This window comes from Cygnus olor, chromosome 16 (genome assembly GCF_009769625.2).
Source record: "Cygnus olor isolate bCygOlo1 chromosome 16, bCygOlo1.pri.v2, whole genome shotgun sequence".
NCBI classification, from domain to species: Eukaryota; Metazoa; Chordata; class Aves; order Anseriformes; family Anatidae; genus Cygnus; species Cygnus olor.
Genome location: NC_049184.1, coordinates 4297069 through 4320165, shown reverse-complemented (window position 1 = coordinate 4320165; position 23097 = coordinate 4297069). Strand labels below are relative to the sequence as shown.

Genomic DNA, 23097 nt, shown 5'->3' with positions numbered 1-23097 from the left:
TGCATATGCTGTGGGTATGCAGAGCTCTGAGATCTCACGTCACCGCCACCCGTCTCCCTTCCTGTTCATCTTCCTTTGTGTCATCTGAACCTCCACGGCAGGAGAAGTGTGAAAAGACCTGTCTGCCGCCTCGCGTTTATATATCAGCCAATGCAAAGGCTTTCAATACCAACTGGAGTTTCCAAATACTGTTGTAATACAAGTTCACCCCTCCTTTTCTCTGTACTTGGAATCAATATGCATGTAGATCAGTGTTCTAGTATTTCACCAAAGAACATGCAATTTGAGTAGTTTTATAATTTCGGTTCAATTTTCAGCATCATTTCGGCTCAGCAGGACCTTATCAGCGGTCCCGTTGTGCCGAGCCATCACAGCTGCCAGCTGACTCGATGGGCACGGTTCCGTGACAGCTCGGCGGTGTGGGTGCCCTGTTCCCCTCTGCCCAGGTCCTCACTCTCATCACCCTCACCTGAAGGCCACCGTGTGTGCTGCTTCTTGCTGTCTCCCATGGAGAAGAAAGATGTGTGGAAAGGCTGATGAAACTGCAACAGTAGCAAGTTTGAGGAAATTATTGAATTCACAGTGATGATAATCATAGCCTGAGCAAACTGACTGAAATTAATGCACCAGCTGAACTGCTCTGTCTGCTCTGCCTTGATGTTCCTCATTTAAAATGAATCTCTCCAGACCTGAAGGCTGTTTGGAAACAGCTGATGGTGCCCATAATGAGGATCCCAATCTTCAAGTCTCCAAACTGAAATTAGACATATGTCCTGACATGTTGACATTAATTTGAGCTGTTATAGCTGTAATGGGTTTATTTTGCTAGCATTTTTAATAGAATTTCAGGGGAAACAGGCTTCGCTCCATGAGTCGAGTAGGGGAAAGGCTGTGAGCAGCCATAATTTCAAAGGTTAATTTGAAAATGTTTTTCTTGACAGAAATTTTCTGAATTGTGAGGTGGCTTGAAAACGTTGTATTGTAGTAGCTGACACTGGCTGGAGAAGAGGGACGGGTGGGTGTTGCAGCAGGGATGCACCAGTCTTCCACCGACCGGGACCTGTGCCCAACTCCAGCTTGACTCCAAGTAACATACAGTCATAAGTCAAAGCAATAAGAGTATATAATTGGTCACTAGTGACTGTTTTAGTAATTTACTGCATGGCATCAAAGGATAAAAAAAGACCCACAAGGGAAAGCCGGTGAGCCATGGTCCCGAAAGTTTCCCTTGAGCAGAACCCAGCAGGTTTCTCCGAGACGCCCCCACCTGCTCCAGGAGCACTGGTCCTGATGATCAGCCCTGCTGGCCCCCAGCCCCACAGAAAGCCCACAGACGAGCCAAAATGATGCCCAGGTCTTCGGTTTATTGGGTACCATTCAAATCCCACAACCTTCCCGAGGGGAGGCTGGATGGGGATGGCTGCTGCCACTCTTGAAATAACTCAATTTAGGCCAATGGGATGCAGCGCCTGGCTGTTGTTTTCGAAGGGTAAAATGTCACTGATGGCAGATTTTTAACCTAGTGCAATTCAGCAGATATTTGATACTTTTATTTCCTTCTGCTGACTTTATACGGTGGAACAGGAGGCGGTTTGCACAGATTAAACAGTATTCTGTCTGCAAATTAAAATCAATAACTTATTTATAGGGCTGCCGATGTTCCCCCAGCAAAACAAGCCTGCCAAGTGGCTGTAAAAGTCCTGAATCAAATGCTGTGTATCTCCAGCCCATCTACGCAGTTGGCTGTCTGTGGCCATAGATACAACGCAACTTATCTAGTAATCGTATCGCCTGGTAATTGCAGGACATAAATAAATATGATTCCTGAACCACTCAGTGGTGGGGGTTCTTTCCAGATCTCTGTGATGGCTGGTTGTTGCCCGCATACACTGCTGTTAAACCTAGTGTTGCTCATCAGGATTTTTCAGGAATCCATTTATTTTCATGAAAGGGGGCTGGCCAGACAATGCATTGTGTTTTAACCCCCTGGAGGTGCTCAAAAGAGCAAATCACACAGCAGTATCGGGAGCATGACAGGAGATCAAAGCCCAGTAATTGGTTTTCTTTCACTGTTCCATCCGACAGCCCCCTTCCCACTATGGCAACTGGTAGTTTGAGAAGATGGGCAGCAAAGTTCAAGGGGAGTGCGGCTCTGCACCGTTGGCACCCTGTCATTGTGTTCTTCTGGGGCTTAAAAGGCCTCTGAGATGGTGCAACAACAGTGAGCTCACGAGCTGGGTAGGAAACCTGGCAGCAGCAGCTTCAAACAGGAGAGCAACCAGAAGTGCTCCCTTCTTCCAGGAGCTGCCTCTCCCCATTCAGCTTTCTTGAGGTCTCTGGGCACAGAGTGACCTTTTCTGAGTCACCAGGACCTCTTGGAGTCTGCCCCAAGTCTTGCAGTCTGTAGTGGTTTTACATTGAGATCCAGGGTATGAAGACAAGTGCTTACATGAGAATTGTTTTAAACAGTTTTATCCCTCTGAGTTGTGAAACGAACATCTTGGAAAGGTGAACTGTGTTTTCAGAGAAGCTTAAAATAGGAATCACATATTTAGGTTGTGCTTTTGGTGGGCATGATGAGATTTATTTACCAGAGACTGCATGAAGTAAATACTTCTTAGAGGCTGGCTGGTCAGGTATTTGTCCAGAAGAACCAGCAAGTGCTTGAATGTACAGACCTGGTGGTGGTGGGTTATCAACAACCCAATTTTAGACTCTCTTCTATCTCTTTCAGACTGGGACCCCAGCCTCTAACAGTTTCCGTGAGTTGTGGCTGAAGCAGATGCATATTGAGGTCCTTGTGTGCTGGAGCTGTAGCCTTTCATTCCCTTTGCCTATGAATATATGTTATCCTTAGGCTTATGTATCTGAGACAGCTCAAATAGAGAGTAACTTTCCCATTGTGCTTCCTCAGCAGCCTTTGCAGAAGCCCTGCAGCTTTCTGCCCTTTGCTTTTCTTCCTTCTGTGTTAGTGCTCTGGGCAGTGGCAGCGCCTGCTTTGTTAGCAGCAGAGGTGAGGAAGAAATCTCCCCACCTCTGCCAAGAAACTGGAGTGAACAGGCATGGGAGGAGAGATGAAAATAGATGCAACACAAATTGTCATTTTGCAAAATGACTTTTTGCCAGAGCACTGCTCTGAATACGCAGCGATGCCGTAAGATGATTCTTGGCCAGTTAAATAACAGTTTTCCTCATATTTATTGCTCTTGAGTTGTGCCTGACAGTTTCATTGCGTGCAGACTGGCACATTATGAAAAGAAAAGTAAATAGGTCTGTGGAATCATGGCCGCGGTATTCCTGGTTTAGGGGAAAAGAACTTGCTGCTTTTACTGCATGTTTGAAAAGAGGAGACAGTTCTCCCTCAGTGTTTTATAGCAGCTCTCCCTCCCACCTCCCTCTTCTACCTTAAACAGTCTGGATTTGTTTGGCTTGTATAATTAGGCAACAGCAGCTGATCGGATTTGAATCAATGGCATTATATCATCGCGAAAGCTGCCTCGATTGATGGACAAGAGAGGCAACAGCCTGGTTATTTGCAAGAGCTATAAAATGGCCCGCCTGTGCCATGCACACAGAGAAGTACATTAGCTTCAGCTTTTTTATAATTCTTTGAGAGTAGATATACTGCTAAGGCACTTGAACTCTATTATGATGTCAAGCTTCTGTTATTTTCTATTATCCTTGGGACAAAAGCAAAAGAAATCCTGTATATGGTCTCATGAAAGAGAATGTATTCTTTGAAAATAATTGTGCCCATAGCCCTTAGTGCACGGTTGAACCTATACAAATTAAAAGGACCATGATCAAAGTTAGTGCAGTATTTATTTAGGCTACGATGCCTCTTTGCAAAATAATTGCAATGATGGTACACACCAGCAGTGCTGAAAATGTGTTTTACTCTCTTATTTCCTTCCTCACAAATCCTGCAAGAAAAGATACAGCTATCTTCTTTTATCAGCCAAGATTTGGATTTAATGACTTGCCCTTTTCCTCCCAGCTTTTTCTGCCTGGTCAGTTAAGAGCAGAAGTAACTTTTTTTTCCCATGTATGCCTCCCTATTTTGGACCTCAATTGCTTGCTATTACCTCCAGCTGTGAACATCTTCTAGATAGCATTCCTCGGTACGCTTGTGAGTGCAACAGCACCCCAAGGATGGCTGTGCATAAGGATGCTACAAACCCCAGGAGGCAAAATCCTGCAAAGCCAGGAATTTTCCACCGCTTTACTTGAGACTTAGAGGCTTAACTAGTTGGGTATAGAGCTGTGTCTACTAGTTCAGGTGTATCCCTGCATGCAAAATAGTTGAGATTGTCTGCAGGAACTCCTATAGGACTATAGGATAAGATGCATATATATAAGATGCTCATGTAGTCAGCGGCAAGATAAGTTTCCTAAACCTAGACTGCCCGTGTTAATGAGTGCTGTAGGAACTAGCGTCTTTGACGCTTGTTGTATGTGGATGAGGTGGTCGGAGGTCTTGGAAGACTAGGTTTGGGGACAGGGAGGACTCACTGTCACTGTCAATTGAGCTTGTTTGCTTAGCTTAAGAAACTGGGCTGAAATCAGGCTTTTCGCCCTGTCATTCCCACTGCCCTGCTGTCTACAGTACAGCTCTAGGAGTCTGCAGAACCGAAATGAGTAGAAATGAAACGCGTCTTTGGAAGAAAACCCCTGTAGCCACGGTGGGGTCAGCATGGTCCTCTGCTGTCCCTGCGTCCTGGCTTCAGTCACTGCTCGGGTTGCTGCCAAAAAGGCATCTGTGACGCTCTGAGAGTGTCCTTGCTCATGTCACCGTGTCGGCCAGCCTCGGGGCAGGCTGCACAGGGGGCCCTGCAGGGCTCAGGGAGGTGTGCAGGACACGTGTGCTGTGCTGGCCGGGCTGTGCCTGGCCTGGCTGGGGCTCATTTTCACAGATACCAGACTTCTTGTGAGATTACAGCGGGTGTGTTTCTCTGAGGAGGGGGAGAGCAAGCCAAACAACGGCACTTGGCTAAACAGGCTCTTTCCATCCAGCTGTACAAAAGGCACCTCGGCACACTTGTAAATATGGGAGAGAAAATGGTGTCATCGGTCTGTAATAAGGTATTCCAGCCTCAGATTGCCGTCTGTCAATGATATTTTAGCTTATTTTCTTTCAGGAAGAAAAGTGAGCTTATTTTCTTTAATCTCCTGAGAAATTACTCCAGTTATTTACAGCATTGGATTTCCTTAAAAAAGATTGTGCTGCAGCCAAGGGGATTATTTGAGCAAATAGTGTTTTTTTTTTTTTCTCTTTTGTTTCACTGCATTAGCTTATTTTAACGGAGTAAAGCAAACCTTAGCGAGTGCATTGTGGAGACTGCTACAGGTTTCTATATTTTCCATTTCTTATTTCTCTGCAAGAAAAAACATGATACAGTATTATCAGCTACACACCCTTTAGAAGTAATGAAACCCAGACTACCTGGGCTGACTTTAAAAGAGCCAATTTTTACAGTCATATTTCCATGCTTCTATTTGCTTTCTGTTTTGAGCCTCAGCTCATCGAAACTGCTGTATCATTTGGATGCGATCAAGCTAGAAACTTTTGGAATGAAAGCTGGGCTTTTCAGTCACCCCAGAGAACTGCTCCAGATGAACTGCCTGAAAAACCGGAGCCGGGGGCACCAGTTAAGGTCCTGGCGTTGGTGCGGATGTGCAGAAGCAGGACTCAGTGCAGAGAAAGAAGTGAAGAAAAAGAGCCCTTTTTGCCTCCAGCTGTTTGGGGCTACCTCAGTGAGGAGTGGTGGGTGAACAGAGCGACAGGGGGTGGCCGTGGTCGGCCATGGTCCTTTCCATCGTTTCTGGGTCCTTCCTGAGAAATGTGTTTCTCTCTCCAGACGTGTAACCTGCTGCATTTAGCAAGCTGAGGCAGGATCAGGAATTCAGGCTTTTAATTACACTCAAGGGACTCTCATGAGATCAAATCCCCCATCCTGATAGAAGGCAGCAGGGAAGGCACCCGAAGGCAGTCGCGTGCAGCTACTGATGTGCAGATTTGAAAACTGGGAAACATTTCCCCATAGAATTGCTCTTCCCTAAATATTGCAACTGCCACTTACTAATGCTGCTGATGCTGGAACAAGCTTAAAGAATCAACTCCAAGGCCCATTATTCTTTTCGCTACCAGCTAATGAATTTTCCCTCTGCCCTTCTACATTAATTTTCTTTTAGCAGGAGACTCCTTTTCTCGTATGACTTTCAACTATCTCCGGCGTCGGAGCTCTGATACCTGGTTAGTGCAATCTGTAAATGCGACTCTGCAGATACTGCTCCAGGGCAGATTTTGACCCTGAGCGCGCCGGCGTTTTCTCCCTTCAAAAATAAATCCACAAAGAGCTGTGCAAAGAACATAGGCTGGGGCTGCACCAAGAGTTGATGTGGGAAGCGGGAAGGGCAGTGTGGTGGTGGTCGAGTTTACCCTGGCACACACACTTGTTTTGGCATAAAAATACTCCGTTATGCCAATGTATTGCCAAGTTGTACAGCTTTAATATGGTTCACAAGTTATATTTGTTTGGGCTTTTTCCCACAAAGTCCCTGTTACTGGAGTTATGCCATCTGAGAAACTCGGCTTTTTTATTTTTTTCCCCTAAAAGTAAGTTTCTACTTCACGATTAAGAACAAAAGCTTGAAAATATGATTTAAATGCATTTTAGAGATTCAGAAAAGCAGAAGATAAATAACTCATCATGTATTATTTTTCTGAAAGATAATACCTCATGTTTTTGTGAGGGCTGACTCGTGACTTAAATGCTGCCGGTTGGCAGCACTGTTGTTATAATTTATGACTAAGTTTGATTATTTTTTTGTTGTTATCAGTCATATCTACATATATATATATTTATATACATTGCAAAATGAATACATGTAACACATGTTTGTACTGCAGGAGCTGTTTTCTCTCTATTGGGACCGATAGCTGTAGAGATACAGTGTTAGCGTGAAGGGGGGAAGGGGCAGAGGTGTGGATTACGTTTGGATGTGCTATCTCTGTACAGGGGCATAAAGAGGGTGGGGAGCTTAGACCCAGCAAGCATCTTCTGCTTCCCACATTGAGCATATCTATTTCAGACTTGCTCAGGAGTTACTGGCCCTCTTTTTGCTAATTTAAGGCTGCCTTACCTCGTTTGAAGCAGGATTTGCAGCTCATGCAGAATGAAGGCCGCCTCCTGCGCTCCTCCGAGGGCTGAGGGGCAGCGCTGGAAAAGAAGACAGAGCTCCTCGCTCCCTGCCCCTGCTTCCAGGACTGCGACTCTTCACAGTTTTTGTAATGAGTTAGCCATCTATTAGCAGGTTTTATGCTGAGCGAGGTGCCATCCGTCCTCTCGTAAGCAGCCTCACATAGAACAGAACCTTGATGCCATGAGCTTTGGCCGGTCTGATAGCCATGGGCCTGCAGCTGACCCGGATAACCTGTGCTTGGTGTGCACGTGGCAGTGTGAGTTATCCCTGTCCGCAGAGCTATGTCTCAACACGTAAACTGCTCAGCACCCTCGCTGCAGCACCCAAATAGCCCTAACTCAGTCCATTTGCCACTGGCCACCTCGGAGTGGTGAGGGCAGGGGCCAGGCTGGGGCAGCATCCCCTGCCCGGGGCACCCTGGCTCTACGGCTCCTGCAGGAGGGGTGCACACGTTGGCAGAAGGAGGATTCGGCTTGCTTTCCTTCCACAGCGCCTTCCTCCAGCCCCAGGAACCTCCTTCCTCCCCATAAAAAAAAACAAAATACTGTACCATAGATAAATGCATTTATTGAGATGCTGCGAAGTGGGACATGTTGTCATAAAATATGTTGCAGAAAATCGCAGTCCGGTGAGCAGTACTTTTTCTGTAGGTTCTCTTCCATGTGGAAAATACAGGATTTCGTGTTCAGAAATCTCTTGCTTGATGCAGAACTTATCAAGGGTTTGCATTTTAGTAAAGCCTTGGCTTTGCAGCAGTGAGCAAAATCTATGCAGGAAGCCCATGAAAAACTATAGTAAAAAGGATTCATGCACCCCAAATGTGTTGAACGGTGACTGCAAAGCAGCACTTCCTTCACTGAGAACTTTTGTCTGCTGGGAGAACAAAACGGAGCTGTGAATGTGGAACGTGCCGTGCTGCAGTCGTGGCACCGCAGAGCAGCGCTGGGCGGAGGATTCAGCTCTGCCTGCCCCAGCAGTGCGGTGTCAGATGGGGCCAGGCTGGTGAATACCCTGAGCGTGTCTTGCTGAACTGCCCTTAGCTTCTTTAATTAGCTGCTTGTCTCCTTTTCTGATCCCACAGTTCACAGCTGTGTCTTCCAGTTTCAGGAGGGCTTTCTGAAGCCCAAAGTTCAGCACTTGCCTGGCTTCCTGGTGTCCCTAATGTCCTGGTGCTGTGGCATTCAATCCATCAGCTCACCACGTGCTTGTTGAACCAGCAACCGGGCAGCTACTGCGCTGCTAATAAATGCTCTGCAGGAGCCAGGAGAGTTTGTTTGAATGTGTATATAGCAAGAACACTGGAAATATGATTTACAGTCTTCAGAGCCTCCTAAGGATTGCATTTCAAAATTAGGAAGGGAAAACCTATTTTTAACATCTTGGAGGATGCACAGAAAGGAGTAACTGCTTGCTTTTCTTGCTTAACTTACGCTTTTGTTCCCTTGTATCTAAACACGTTCTTGGTGCTTCGTTATTTCAGCCTGTGAAATTCCTGAAGGTTGCCTAGCTGGAAAGTCTGGGGTAACATTTAGTTTAAGCTGTTAGACTAAAAACTATTTGAATGAAATTCTTCCTACACTGTTTAACCACTTTGCTGATGTTCTTTCTCTGTTTTGGTAGAGCTCCACAGATTTAATCTGTACATATACTTTTGGGCCAATAAAGAATCGTTTCAATCAATTTATTTCCCCAAATAAAATGAATTAAGTTTCCATTATATGCATTTGATTTTTTTTCAGTGATACATCTTTATATAAACCTCTTGATAAAAAGGATTCTGTAATTTCAGTTGTGACAAATAACATGGGGACCAACAAACCATTCAGATCAAGGCAGCGCCTTGCCCTGTGGAAGCACAGCCTCTGCTCTTTAAAAATTTTATAAAGTTACAGAAACCATGATGGCATGAACACATCTTCCTGCTCTCAAGGTACCCATGACATTTTCCAGCATAAAGCTAGATCCTTCCCAGGCACTGAAAGTACACAAAGGAACTCATGGAAAGTTTCACGCGGCATAACGAGTTCTCCTCTTCCCTCAAAGGGGAGCACTGGGCACCCTCCTAACCTGATTCTAAATCATGCTGCACTGGCATTGGCAATTTGGCCATGATGGTTGAGCAGGATTTGGAGCATGACAGAGAAGTGTTTGACCATTTTATTGTTAGTTCAGAAGGCCAGTGCATGGGCACACAACAGCAAAAGGGGTTCCGAACACAGAAAGCGTCCATTTGGGTATATGTGGTATAGTCAGGGAGCCTGAAAATCAAAGCACAAGCTAAAAAGCAGATGAAAGAATACTTGCACTTTAGGTGGTTTTGTTGTTGTTGTTGTTATGTTTTTTCTTTTTTTAATGTTAAAAATTTGAAGAGTCCTAAGGATTGTTGGTCTCTGGAGGTTGGTTATTTTGTAATTGTATAAAAAAAGAGACCCAGGACTTTTGTTTGTATGGCAGGATCTTTAATACACATGTGAATACTGAAGGTAAGTAACTGTGTCCAGCTCTCTTGAGAGACAAATTCATTGCTGCGGCAAAGGTTTTCCATCATATTGCTATAATTTGATAATTTCAGTGCTGCTGGTAAGGGAGTCTACAGCAAAAGCTTAGAGAATTATCAGCTAATAGCTCCTGCAGGCCTGCAGCAGATATTAAACTCGAACTTTTATGAAACTGAATTTTCTTCTACAAAGCGGTAAAAAGCATACTGAATCTGTGCTCAATGAGAAAACATTCTCTCTGTTTGCAGGGGGAATGCGGCCCCCGCTGCTTCAGTGCTGCCCTGGGCCAGCAGCTCACAGCGTTGGCCAGTCCCGTGGGCAGACCTGGCACTGGCACAGCTTTACTCCGTGTGCTGGGAGGAAAGGGGGCAGTTCGTGCCTGGTTTCTCAGCTGCAAGGATGCAACCACAGCCTGCTTGGTGTTGGTGGAGGGCAGCAGAACGTAGAAGGTTCTGGAGAAAATGTGGCAGGCACCTTTAATAACAGCAAGAGTTGATGTTAGTAACAGCGTACCTGCAACCCCAGAGCTCAGGGGCTGTACATTTTTGCAACACAGAGCTGTGATTCAAAGCTTTTGCTACTGATTTCCGTAGGCTTAGGGTCACGTGCAGAAGTTGTAATAATGAGCAATTTAATAATGAAACTGTAGTTTGACAAGCATGAGGAAATAAAGGGCATGAGGAAAATATAAAAAACTAAAAATGGAATATAACCTGCACTGGCACATTCTTGCTTGTAGCTAATGCACTGAGCAGACAGCATTATTAGGAACAGAGGCAAATACTTCAGTCACTATCTCGTTGGATAAATTTGGAATTGAGATGAACAATCAAGCAACATTCTTGCTATCATGTAGGCAAAGAAGAAAGATTTCACTGTCAGAAAAGAAAAAAAAACAGGAAAAAAAAAACAGCTGAGGGAATACTAGGTATTTTGAGTGACCTTCTGTTTTAATATATCTGTGGAATATGGGAAGTTGCCTTCATAAAAGCAATACACTGCAAAATTCATTACTTCAGTGCCAGCCATAGTGTATCAGCTGGCATTTGTGTGCTAGTTTTGTGACTTGCACGATGAGAATAAATCACATACTATATCATATTTTAATCGCCCAAGTTTTATAGAAGAGCTCTCTGCGAGCTAAATGAGGCATAGTGAATACCCTTGCAGCTACTTATTAATACCTAAATTCTTTGCCTTGGTAAAGTTGCTTTGGTCTACAGGTACGTGCTTGAACAAGAGAATTTTAATAGAGGACGAGCAAACCTGGGCCAGCTGCTTGCAGCACCTGCATTTTAGCCTCTGAGTGAGGCTCCCACCACAGAAGATTCCTGCAGAAGATTCATATTCTAAAATATGATATGGTGATGTGGTTAAGTGGAGGACTTGTTAGTGTTAGGTCAGAGATAGGACTAGGTGATCTTGGACGTCTCTTCCAACCTAGATGATTCTGTCATAATGTGGCCTGTTCAGAAGATGGCTATGTCAGGAAATCCCCATAATGGCATGAGGCCTAGCAGGAGGCATCTGAGCACTGGAAGTCACCCCACTTGGTAGGCTCCAGGGCAAGGAGAAGAGACCTCCATTGTTAGAAAGCTGAGTTTCACTACATAGTTTGGTTTGATGGCAGCAATCTTGTGGTGCATGTTTCTCCTTGTAGTCTACAAGATAACCTACGAAGTGATCCCTGCCAGAGCGCAGAAGCTAAGAAACCCTTAGTTGTTACCAAGCCATGGTGATATAAGAAAGAAAATCTGTTTGCACTTCCCCTCTAGGTTTTCACAAGGTTTCTCTGACCATTGTGGAAACACAAAACCACACCATGAGGTTGTTTGCTTGTGTGGGTAAAGGTGTGGTGCGCTCAGGTGGATGGGGTTGTTCCGTCACAGGGGTGGCCCTGCAGGGCTGGGGGAGGCCGCTCACAGGGCACAGAGACGGGGAGGGCAGGAGAGTGAATCGCATCAAGGAGAGAGCAGAGGGAGACAGGTGTTTGCAATCAGGGAAAGAGGAAATAAATTCCCAGCAGCTGAAAAGGGCTGGTTTGGCTCAGTTGCAGCATAGAGAGCAGTGAGCTGAAGCCAAGTTTGTGGAGGAGGAGAGCTCACCTGGACTATGGTAGGCTGGAGGAGAAAGTTTTAAAACTTTACAATTTGTTTTGTCTTTGGTGTTTTGTGCTTTTGATGCTGTAGAAAAATTAATTAGTGTAACTTGGTTTCTATGGGAGTCTGACTCTTTCAACTTGAAAGATATTTTCTGTGGTTGCATGCAATAAGGGAAAGGTCTAGGTAAACTTGCCTCAAAGCCTTGTCTGATTTATGATCCTGTCTTCCCTACCTTATTTTTGATGTGAACTTGCGGGCTGGTACCCAGTGCTACTTGCGTGTGTGTGTGTGTGTACATATATATATATATATATATATATATATATATATAGCATTTTAGCAAAATGAAAGAAGGCTGGAAGGAAATGAAATACTAGTCTAACTCATTCCAGGTCGGTTTGGTTAATTAAAGAGAAAAATGTAGCCTGCAGCAAAGACCAATGGGGTCTAAAGTGTAGAGAACAAGTAAAGATAAAAATATATGTAAAAATAACTTGCTTTTGATCATCACAGAACTGCCCTTCTTAAAGTCAAATCCCTGTCCATCCAGCACTGTTAACAATTCCTGCGAACTTCAGTAGCAGTTCAGCTGTTTGAAGCCTGCTGTGATGAACAGTGTATGTTTACTGCCTTGTTCGGTGGAGATGGGGGATAGATGGTGTTGTTGGGGGCAGTATTTCTGCAGGGGTGTAAATGGGGAGGAGAGTCCCCCCCAGAAAAGGGATGTCACCATCCGCGTGGGGAGAGCTGCAGGGCGAGGGGGGCAGAGGAAGCTCCAGGGGCTGGGGGAGCCGGGCAAGGCGAGGGGGAGGCCTGAGGAACCTGGGCAGCCTTAGAGCATGCTGAAATGGGGCTCAAAAACAAATATTTTTGGGAGACACAGGGTGTTTCATGGGGTTGGCACCAATGCTGGAAGTTGTTAAACCAGATTAAAAACAAAGCAGGCTTCTTTTTAAAACCCTACTCTGTTCTACTGTGTTGGTTTCTTCTGTTTTAAAACTGCACCCATCAACTGCCTGTTCAAAGAAAAAGTGGTTTTCAAACTCCAAAGCTCTTGAGGTCCAGAAAGCTGTCTCTTGCTCTGACTGTGCTGTGTGTCTGGTTGGGAGGGCAGTCCTGTGCCTTGCTTGCCACAAAGTGTTAGTCAAAGATGTAACAAAGATGTGGAAGTTAGTCTGTGAACGGAGGTTCTGACTTCAGGGTCATCATCTTGCTTGTGTGTAGCTTTTTTATCTTTCCAGTGATCCTTTCTGATAATGAGAATGCGAGTTATTCAAAAGGATTTATAAGTGTTGACAGTGAATTATTATTGGTCTATTGAGTGTTTAAATTGCAAATATTATACTCAAAAGCATGCTTTACGAGGCAAGCTCTTCTTGAAAGATTTATGACTACAGTCACATAGGGTATAGTAAATTCAGCATTGAATATGAAGCTGTATCAGTCATAGCCTTCCTTACTGGATTACTGTTTGCATTACTTGTGATAGCTGCTACCTGTTCTCGACTCCTCAGCAAATTTCCTTGAGCGCATGGCAGAGGCAGGAGAACTTTCTGGAAACCGGAAGTCGTCAGCTGATGTGTAAGGGCTGAAATTTGGTGCGTGTCTTGGGGCACGCTAGTGGAGGCGTGCCGCTTCTCTGTGTGAAGTCGCAGGTGTTGAAGTCAGGAGCGAGTTCCAGCCCATGGAAATGATGCCTTCAGCTGTGCTTCTGGACACCCTGCTGGTGGCCAAAGCAAAAACACAGAGAACTTTAAGTAAGTAATGCCGTGTCCTTTGAACTGTATGGCTTTGTGATGGACTGGCTGTGCTTTTTGGGTGCTTTTCTTCAGAAGTAGATGGGATTTACTAATAATTCATTAGTACCTGGGATTCACTTGCTCACTTCTAGTTCTTCGGTGTGATGGCAACAGCTGATCTGCTGCAGCAGAAACAACATCCCCTGCCCCATTGTGTGACACTGAACTGAACGCTGCTGAATAGTGACCCTTGAAATCCAATCTAATTTGAGTGAATTCCTTCGGTATGTCTCTTGCCTTTCCATATTCATGCGTACCAAAAGTAATCAAAGTTGCCTTTCTATTCATTTTCTTTTGTATGTCAGCCTAAAAGAGTTTTGGAGTGTAATATACAGTACAGCTTCGGTGCTTTGCTCCATTCTGAAATAATTAGGAGATTATTTTGGTCAATATGCCTGAACTATGATTTAATGCTTTTCAATGGCTAGTTGCATTAGTGACTCTTTAAGGATTAGAAGCTTAATGAAATGCACACATCAGAGCAGTGGTTTAATCTTTTTCTCATAAAATCTTCACAACAAGATGATAAGTCTTAAGAGCAAAAAATCATTTTGACAAACCTGTCTAGCTTTTGGGCTGTGTGTAGTCTGAGATAATTACCTGTGGGCCACTTCTGTCATATGGGGGATTTCTGAAAGGGCAACTTTCAGTTAAATATATAAATAAAGAGTAAGAAGTTTCTTACTCTTAATTTCTAGCCTTGCTGTTGCCTACGGAGCAATCTCCCTTCCTTGTGTGCTGTGATGGGTACGCAAACATCTCAAAGCGTGTGTTTGCTAACAAGTCGCTTGGAACTTTTCAGTGTTTTCTTAAGAAAAAATCCTTGAATATTATACTGAAAGGAATCATTCTTGTAAATCAACTAGTTTTGGGTCCATTTTCAAAATGTAATGGTGAAACAGCATGGAATTAACAACCTGACAGGCTTGGTGACTTTATTGCTCTCTTCTGAAGCAGTTTAGTCTCATTGTTATTAGTCAAGCAAAATCTCTTGCTCTGGCTCACCAAGCTGAGCTTCTCCAAGGTTGAGAGAAGGGAAAAGCTTCGTGTGGTAGCTGTGCACGGCCTGTGTGAAACCAGCTTGGTGTTCCGGTCCGGTGTGCAATAGATAAGCAGCTCTTGCAGCCTGCATAAATGTGGTCTGCTACTTCATGCCTGTACTGAAGCCCTTTTTTCCTTTATTTTCCTCCATTAACTGGGTGGATACAGGTAATAATAGGTAGAAGGAAGAGTCCTCTTGTAACTGATCCTATACCCTGCAGCCTTTCAACTCATGGCGCTTCTTGCAAGTATTTAACCTCTGAATGCAGTTGGAGAAGGGATTTATGCTACAAAACCAGAAATTGAAAATTTGAATAACTTATTTAAACTTGCAAAAAAATGTTTCTGACTTTGGGCTAGATCTTTAGTGCTGGCCTTCTGCAAGCTGTGATTTCTGGAGGAGGACTCAGAGGCTACAGGACTTGGTCTCCCATCTCCACAGAAAAAAGATACCGTGTCCCCAGGCTGTGCTTCAGGTGTGGAGATGTTGCACGTGTGCACTGGGGTCCTTGCTCCTGGACTTGGAAGCCTAGAATAAAAATATATTCGTCAGGAAGGCAAACGCTATGTTGTGAGCAACATGCTGGAACTTAAGAATAACAAAAGTTACATTCTTTAAAACACAGCTTTAAAAAGGATGGAGTAGAAAAATAAGGTGGCTGATGTTAGTTTCTCCTTAGACTTCATTCTGAGCCTTGCATGATGTTCCTTTCTATTAGAGCTTTTCTGTGGGCACTGTTGAATTGCTTTGTAAATGGTTAGAAAGTGAGTAGTGTCCCTTAAATGCTGTGGTTTTGCCAGAAATAATGTGGATGGACAGTCTAGGGTGAGTATAAGAAGTTATGCACTTTAATATCTTTCCAGCAGTTTTTGCATGCTTTTTTTTGTAGCTCAAACACTGGGGAAGCTGGGGATGGAAGGGGAGCATCTTTTTCTTCTTAGATTTATATAACAGTTTGGGGAGGAGGAGAACTAGCATAGGGGAAATCTCATTTATCACTGGTACTACTTCTAAACCTGGACTTGTAAGACAGATGTGAGGAGGATGAATAAGACTCCAGGGAGGCTGAAATGTATTTTCGTAGGGATAATGGCAAGACTTGCTAGAGAGCTCCCGTTTCCGCAGACTGGATGCCCTTAAGCTGCTATGCTGACATCTCTCTGTATTTCTGTCTTCCTAGTAATCAAAGCCAGAATAATTCTCGGTTGCTACATTTAAATGAACTGCATTCTGGTATTGTGGTTCAGCTGAGATTTTTCTAGCAAGTTAGATGTTGTAGTGTACTTTGAGCTTGAATGTAATACAGAGAACATGTATCTACTGGTTACCAAAGCAAACTCTCAGTCCAAGGAATATTTATGTATTTGATGTGGTGACGTTGTGGCTGAAAACTAAATCAGTTATTTAAACTGATTTAGAAAAAGGAAAATATCGGTATTTTTGAAAGTAGACAGGTTATAAAATACATGCCTTTCATCAGAGACATGTACCAAAGCAAGTAACTTAGAAGCTGTTTTTTGACTGTCTTTTTTTTAAAGCCATAGTTTAATATTTACCTCCTAATAACGATCTAATTGACTGAGCTCAAATGTTGTGACCTAGGTCTATGACTGTGTTTGATGTACAATGTGCTTAGCCTGGCAAGATGCACTATTGCAACCTTTTTGCTTCTTTACTTCTGGGGTGAGGTGATGCTTGAATAGCTCTCCCCATCTTTGAGATGCTACCAGCAACTACTCATGCTTTGCTAACTGGGCTGCCCAGCCACACTGCCTCATCCTTTATGCTTGTTCACTGGCTGTCCTTCCTTGCCTTGGTGTGCATAATAAGAAAGTAGCGGACTTCAAGTAGTATTTTGAGGGCACAGTCCTGATTTGGATGCGAATTGAGAGGTGGTGTGAATGTAACCAGATCTAAAGGTTAGGGAGGGGGTGTAGGTGATGCCAGGTGATCAGGACAAGGTAGGAAACAGAGGAAGGGGGAATGTGATCTTGTTGCCTCCATAAACAGAGCCTGTAGTATAATAAATGGCTGAATGAACCTGCTGGTAATGAGGAAAATAACAGCTATGGGAAAATTATGAGCTTAATGTATCCAAGGTGGAACAGTTTAACAGGAGCAGGTAAGAGCCATACTCTCAAGCTTCTTGAGAATGAAGTAATGACAAACAAAAATCAATTTTTCTTCAGTAAGCCTGGTAATAAAAGCTGTTCCCTCTTTAGAAGTCTAGCAGCCCCAGAAATCAGGAGATGAAAGTACAGACCTGGGGAGGATCTTAAGAGAGTAGTACCTGCCACAGATGAGCTGCCCTGGAAATCATTTCAAGTCAGCTAACGGGTGAGGAGGCAAGGTGGGACTGTAGCTGTGCATGGGGGAGAGCTTGTTTGAAGAAAAGCAGCACACAGCTCATTAAGGTATGTGCTGCAGGATAGACCAGTCTGTGGCATTTATAATGGGAATTCACAGGTGGCTGCTGGCAGGAAGCAGCTGAGAGGGGCTCAGAGCTGCAGGAATTCATGGCAGCAGAAGCCAGTAATGTGCGAGGCTTGTGCATTGGCTGCAGGGGTTAATAAGCCTTCCCCTTATAAAGTGCTCAAGTTTCTAAGGGGTGTTTCCAGTGTGGATAAGGATTAATTCCTGTCTCCTCACCTACTGAAATCATAAATGGCCTAGTGTCCAGGACTGAGGTATTAATGACATGTTATAAGCACAAAGAATTGGCTTTTACAAGCTCAAGTAAATAAACTGGGAGCAAGAAGGGAAAACAAAGGAATTTTGCCTTGCCTTGAAAGAAGCCTGTGAAGCAATAGAATTGGTCATAAAATGTTAGTATATGGACTTTTGTTGTTGAAATCAAATAATAAGCTTTTCAGCAGTGCAGAGAGAAATTAAATATCCCGGTGAATGGGGAAGTGGCCGTGCATGCTAACAGAGGATAAGCCACGAGCTGGTCCCTGCTGAGGGTGTATTGCAGTAACAAAAGAAGGAAATTGCTGAATTCAAGGATTCTGGGCCAAAGGCAAATCTGGTTGCAAGAAACTAAAACTACCTTTGGGGATAGCTTTCAGAATGGATTGTAGCCAAAGCCAGGGCTCTGGGAAGAGCTGACTTGCAGCCAGCTGTGGGTAAAGGAGGCTAGGTGTACTGAGCAGACCTGGGGGGGGGAGATGCCTACCTGGGGAGGAGGCGGGGGTCCAGCTGAGATGCTGGAAAACAGGGCTGCTGCTTGTCCTCAGGGAGAATGCTGAGACACGAGTGTCAGAAAGCGAGGACAGCATCAGAACGCTTGTTATGAATGGGCCAGTGCAGATAGCTGAGCTAGATGTGCCTCAGCATGTACAGGGTATGAAATTGTTCTGAATGAAGTCTTCAGCTTAGGTGGTTCCTGTGCCCTGAGCGCGCCCGACTTGCTGCATACGCTACCCATTAGTGTCCTTGTGGCTGGAGGGGGAAAACTGGTAGTCAGCTGACTGCGATGCATGTGAGCAGCTAGGCAAGGTTTAATCTAGTTTAAATGCTATAAATAAGAAGGTTTATCCCAGGGGAAACCTGGAATTTTCTGAGATGAAGGAAATCTGTTGGAAGACCTGTTCTGTAGCGAGGCTTTCCATACAAGCTTTCTCTGACAAGCTTTCCATCCTGATAGGAATGACTCTGAGCATTCGTCACTGGAAGAGGTGGCTCAAAGATGATGACAACCAAGTTTTTACTCTTCCTGGACCCAGAGGTGAAATCCTTGAGAAGGGAAGGATGCACTTGGGGCAGCACAATGCCCTAGCCGTGTTGCTCTCTGAGCACACGTACCCTACAGGCTTGTTAAATGGGTTATGCTGCTATTGCAGCTATCTGCTGTGTTCAGCTTGCTTAACATCCACCACCTGCTTGGCTGTATCATGTGCAAAGAGGATTTTCCAGAAGCCTAAAAAATACTGAAGGTCCTTGGACCTCTTGAAATCATTTCTTGCTGGCATGCGAATGATGCCAGCCAAGCTCTCGTGTGAAGCAGTTACTTCTTTTCTCCCGAAGGTATAGGTTATTGGCAAAGAGTCTATTGGAAATCCTTCAAGGAGTATGTAGGTAATGAAGATCAGCTTCAGAAAGTTCATTTTTTAAATTTTAAGAGTTTAAAACACATCTAAAATGAGTGTTTTTGTGGTTTGTGTGTTTTTCTTTAAGAAAGCTGCCTGAGATTGAAAAATGAAATGGCCTGTGAAATAATGTAAATGAGATTACAACATGTAAGCAGTGCAGAGGGACCTCAGGCTTGCTGAAGACGTCAGCTGTGACCCTCCTGACAGTCACAGGGCTGCCAGTAGCAAGCCTTGGGGTTAGCAGGGCTCACGTGGTCTGGTAATGGGGACCTCAAGGCATGGGTTGAGGAGCAGGAGGAGGTGAGATGAGAGAGCGTGGCCAGCTATAGCACTGCTCAGTGTCTGAATAGGCTTGGTACAGTGTTCTGGGGCAGGAACCTGCAGGAGATGTCCCGAGGCTGTGCAGGGAAGGTGTGTGGTGGAGCAGCGCTGCGGTGTCCTTCACAAGATGCTCACTGGGGCACACCCTGACTTGAGGTGTGTCTATGAGCAAATAAAGGCTTTCTCCTCTTTTTTCTCTTCCTTTGTCACAATGATTGTGTCACAATGATTGAGACAACTTTGTGCATACATTGAGGTCTCTATTCTGAGCTATTGGTTGGGTTTGTTGGAAAGTTCTGTGCTGTGTGAGTGTATGAAGTCCAAAAACTGGCTTGAGATGGCAACTCAGATCTAACCGGATTTTTGTAATTAACCTGTGGGCTGGTTGGACCACAAGATGATGGCCGGGCCCAGCACACCAAAGCGGCTGTGCTGAATCCCATAAGTTATCTGTCTTGCACTTGGGATGCTCATCCTTCTCCAGTAGCTCCAGCAGTAAGTTAGAGCAGGCATGAATGCATGCATGAAATGACCTGAGATTTGTCACTGAGTACGATTACCTTATTCACCTGAAGATGATGTGCCAGCCAACTGCGCATTGGCTCTAATATGTGAGAGCAGAGTATGTAGAGTAAATAGGAACCTGTACCAGATTGAGAACAACCTTTTTCAGACAAACGTTTCCCAAGAAGTGCTCCCATGTAGGCAGAGGATCTCTGGAAGGCAGCTAAGTGGCTCTTTAATGGAAACAGATACCTGCTGGAAGGATATGGAGATAAGCAACTTCCCATTACCTAAAAGTAGATGTAAGCTGTTTGCTAGTTAATACTAGAAGGGTGGCGAGCTGTGACTGGCTGTGCTGGGAGAAATTTTCCCATAGCAGAGCATCCGTAGTGCACTGAGCAACCTGTGCACGCTGACATTCACCAGTTTAAAGGTTCTGGAGAGTGTGATCCGCGTTAATGCGGTTATTTGTAACTACTTGTGGGAGCCTTCAGTAGGGAGAACTCTTAACCTTGTGTTGTCTGACAGTTGCAGGTGAAGTTCTTGTAAATAGTTTCGTTTATTTTTGTGCCTGTCCATTTAGAACAAAAAGTTAGTCGTTGCGTAGGAAATGAATGGTGGTGGTTCTTCCACGCTGACAGCTAAATGACTGGATCTGCATCGCCTGCTTGCTTCAGCATACTGCTATCGTAATGGAACATTTTCAGTGGATTAAAGATTTGTTTTAAAAACAGTTGATTTGGCCTTCACTATAGCATTAAATTCTGTTATTCTGCTTTCTGTGAAATAATTTCCCTTGTGTTGTCTCAGAGCGAAAAATATTTCAACCACTTGGCAGGAGAATAAACAGGCGTAGCTTCCAGATAACTTGTTCAAAGTTGCAGAAGTCTCTTAAAAAAAAAAGACACAAACAGCTGGAAGTGGGGAAGCTTACTGCTTGCTTACTGCTTAACACCTTCCTACGGTAAGAAGTTGCTCAGTTCCAATGCTTTTATTACTGTTATTGACATAGGTTCGTTTTTGAAGTGATCAGATGAAAGAAAATCAGCTTCTTGAGATTCCCACTGTAATCTGCGCTTTGTGCCACTTCTTAAGGAGTTTAGGTTTCATGTATGAGAGCAGGGAGAGCTGGTAGACTTAAGGTAAGGATATACTCAATTTAGAAGCTCTTAATCCTGACATCTTTTCTGTAAAATAGCTATTTCTCAGTTGTAAACGTAAATGTCAGTGTTCTGTTGTGTGGGTTAGCAGCACGTTGCGCAGCCTCAACTGCTTTTTAGCAAACACTCATTTTATTCAGCAGTACTGTGTGCATACGTTTGAGCTCCCATGGGTAAAAAGTGGGAGAACGTTGATATGGGCCAGATCGAAAGCGTTCTTTATCATGGTCACTGAGCTCTCTCCTAGCGGCAGGAACATTGGTAAATGCAGGTGGCCCCTGTGCTTCAGTCACTTCAGTTCCAAGATGCTGGTGGGATGAAAAAACAAGTTTTTATATCAGAAGAATGTTGATGCTGGTGAGAAGCCCCTGGTGAGCTATTTGGCTGTGTGGACTGGAAAACACTTGGGAGCCCTGGAGCACAGGGTTAGTGGTGTGGCCAGCTGGTGACTCCCTTCCCCCAGCTGAAACCTGCTCCTGGGTAGCTGGTTGTTGGCCTCCTCTCTACAGCTGAGCTTCGATCCCTTCCTGGGTGAAGTGTGGAGTGCTAGGAGGAGTTCCCCAGTCTAGGTTCCCTTAATGTTACCCTCCTGTGTTTCTCTTCCCAAGTTTTCCTGTGGGAACAGGACCGATGGTTCCCAGCAGCCTGCAGGTGAACTACATCTATGGAGCGTGCTCAGAGTGACTTTCAACACACTTATTTTTGAAATTATTTATTATTGCAGCCCACATAAGGCAATGTGCAAGGCCCATGATGGAGTTCTTACCTAGATCAAGGTACTGCATGTGCAGCAGGTCTGAACAGAACTCCTCGCTGTGTTGGCATCTGGTGCTGCTGTCACACTGGAGGTGTGCAAGATGCAGGTATTGGACTGGCAGTCTGTAAGGCCTATGACAAGCGACTGATGTGCCGTGGTAACTTCTCATTGCCTGCTAACCCATTTCCTCTGGAATCACTTGTTTCATTTGAGATTGTGTAATTAAATGGATGGATGCGAACAGACTGGACTGCCAAGTCTGCATGTGCTGTCTGAACCTGTGCTTTTTTTCCAAACAAAAAAAAGGAGGGGGGAGATCCATGGCTTGTGAACGCCTAGGTGGGAGGGCACTAAATAAGCATTGTGAGTGCCTGATATTCGGGGTGGTTTGAAATCAAGTTGTATTTTGTGAGTGCCTGTTGGTATTTTTCATTGTAGGGCTCTAAGTATTGCTACGGTGCTGTTCCTGTGCTATAAATTCCTGGAGCTGAAACTAGAGAAGTAGGCAGAGCCACCTCTCAGAAAGAGCCTGTAATTGCATTTTTGATGACTCAAGGCTGGTGTTTGTCTTTTGTGTTTGATGCTGGCAGGTAACATGTAACAAAAAGGCTTTTGAGTTAACACCTAATTAAGATGGATGGAGAAGGTCATAGCCCTGGTAGAGCTATTGGTTCAGGCTGTCAGCTGCCTCAGTAAGACATCAGTGAGAAGATTTACAGGGAACTGTTTTGTGCATTCAGGATGGGAAATGTTATTTAAAAATCAATCGGTAAACAAAAGTCCTGAGTTCTGCACACAGAGATAGCTGTCTGCCAAATGCAAAAGCCAAGGTACTTGGCGTATTTTCTTGCAGGAATATTGTTGTAGCTGTTCTTTGAAAAGCAGTGTAAGGGGGTTAGATTCACGTGGGGGAGCTGGAGATGTCGCTATGTTCATAGGTGTGTGGTGTAGGTGCACCTATGGTTTGGGTGTCAGGATCTATCTAGATGGGGCAGCCAAGAGCTTTGTGTGGTGGAGCCTTACCTCTTAGCTGTGGTTTGTAGCCTGTAGTGCCATCCGTGCTGTTACTGCTGGGACCCAGGGCAGCACCGTGCTCAGGGCATGAGCACTGAAGTAGGAACAGGGATGTGTTCCGAAGTGAGCACCTAATCCCGAGCTGATGCTAGGCTTTGGATGTAAGCTGTGCACGGGATTTAAGTTAACTCTACCATATGGAACAGGGGAAAGGGAAGCAGAAGGTGAAGTTTTGGATAAAGCTAGCTAATGCTTTTCAGAGCCTAGCTGTGTTATTTGTGCAGCGTGGATGAGCCAACACTGAGATATGGTCAAATCATCTCATTAACATGAGGTGGGCAGACCCTGTCCTGGTAGGGTGGCGTGTTTTGTGCCCTTAAAGTAGGTGGGGACTGGGTTCCAGAGCCGCAGGAATTCATGGTGCTCTTAAACAGGATGTGCAAAACCAAATTAAAATGCATAGACTGCTTTAATCTGCTGCACCTGCCTATGAGTTTGTGGCAAACAGAAGCATAACCTGTCCCCTTTCTGAATCGAATCCTTCACTTGTGCCTCCAACCTTATTGCTCTTGCTTGCTTTTACAGTGTATCTAGCTGAAAGCTTCT

At 44.6% G+C, this 23097-nt stretch overlaps 1 protein-coding gene across 12 annotated transcripts in view; it reads left to right on the top strand.

Annotated features, from left to right (window-relative positions):
• PTPRT (protein tyrosine phosphatase receptor type T) overlaps positions 1 to 23097 on the top strand; it is a 565545-nt gene that overhangs the window by 67747 nt on the left and 474701 nt on the right. The window contains exon 1 of one of the 12 annotated variants that reach the window (XM_040575475.1): positions 11751 to 11816. The exons of the other annotated variants lie outside the window; for them this stretch is intronic. The gene's annotated coding sequence lies outside the window, so the exon portion shown is untranslated. Of the gene's footprint in view, positions 1 to 11750; positions 11817 to 23097 lie in introns of those variants that run through there. 12 annotated transcript variants of the gene reach the window in all.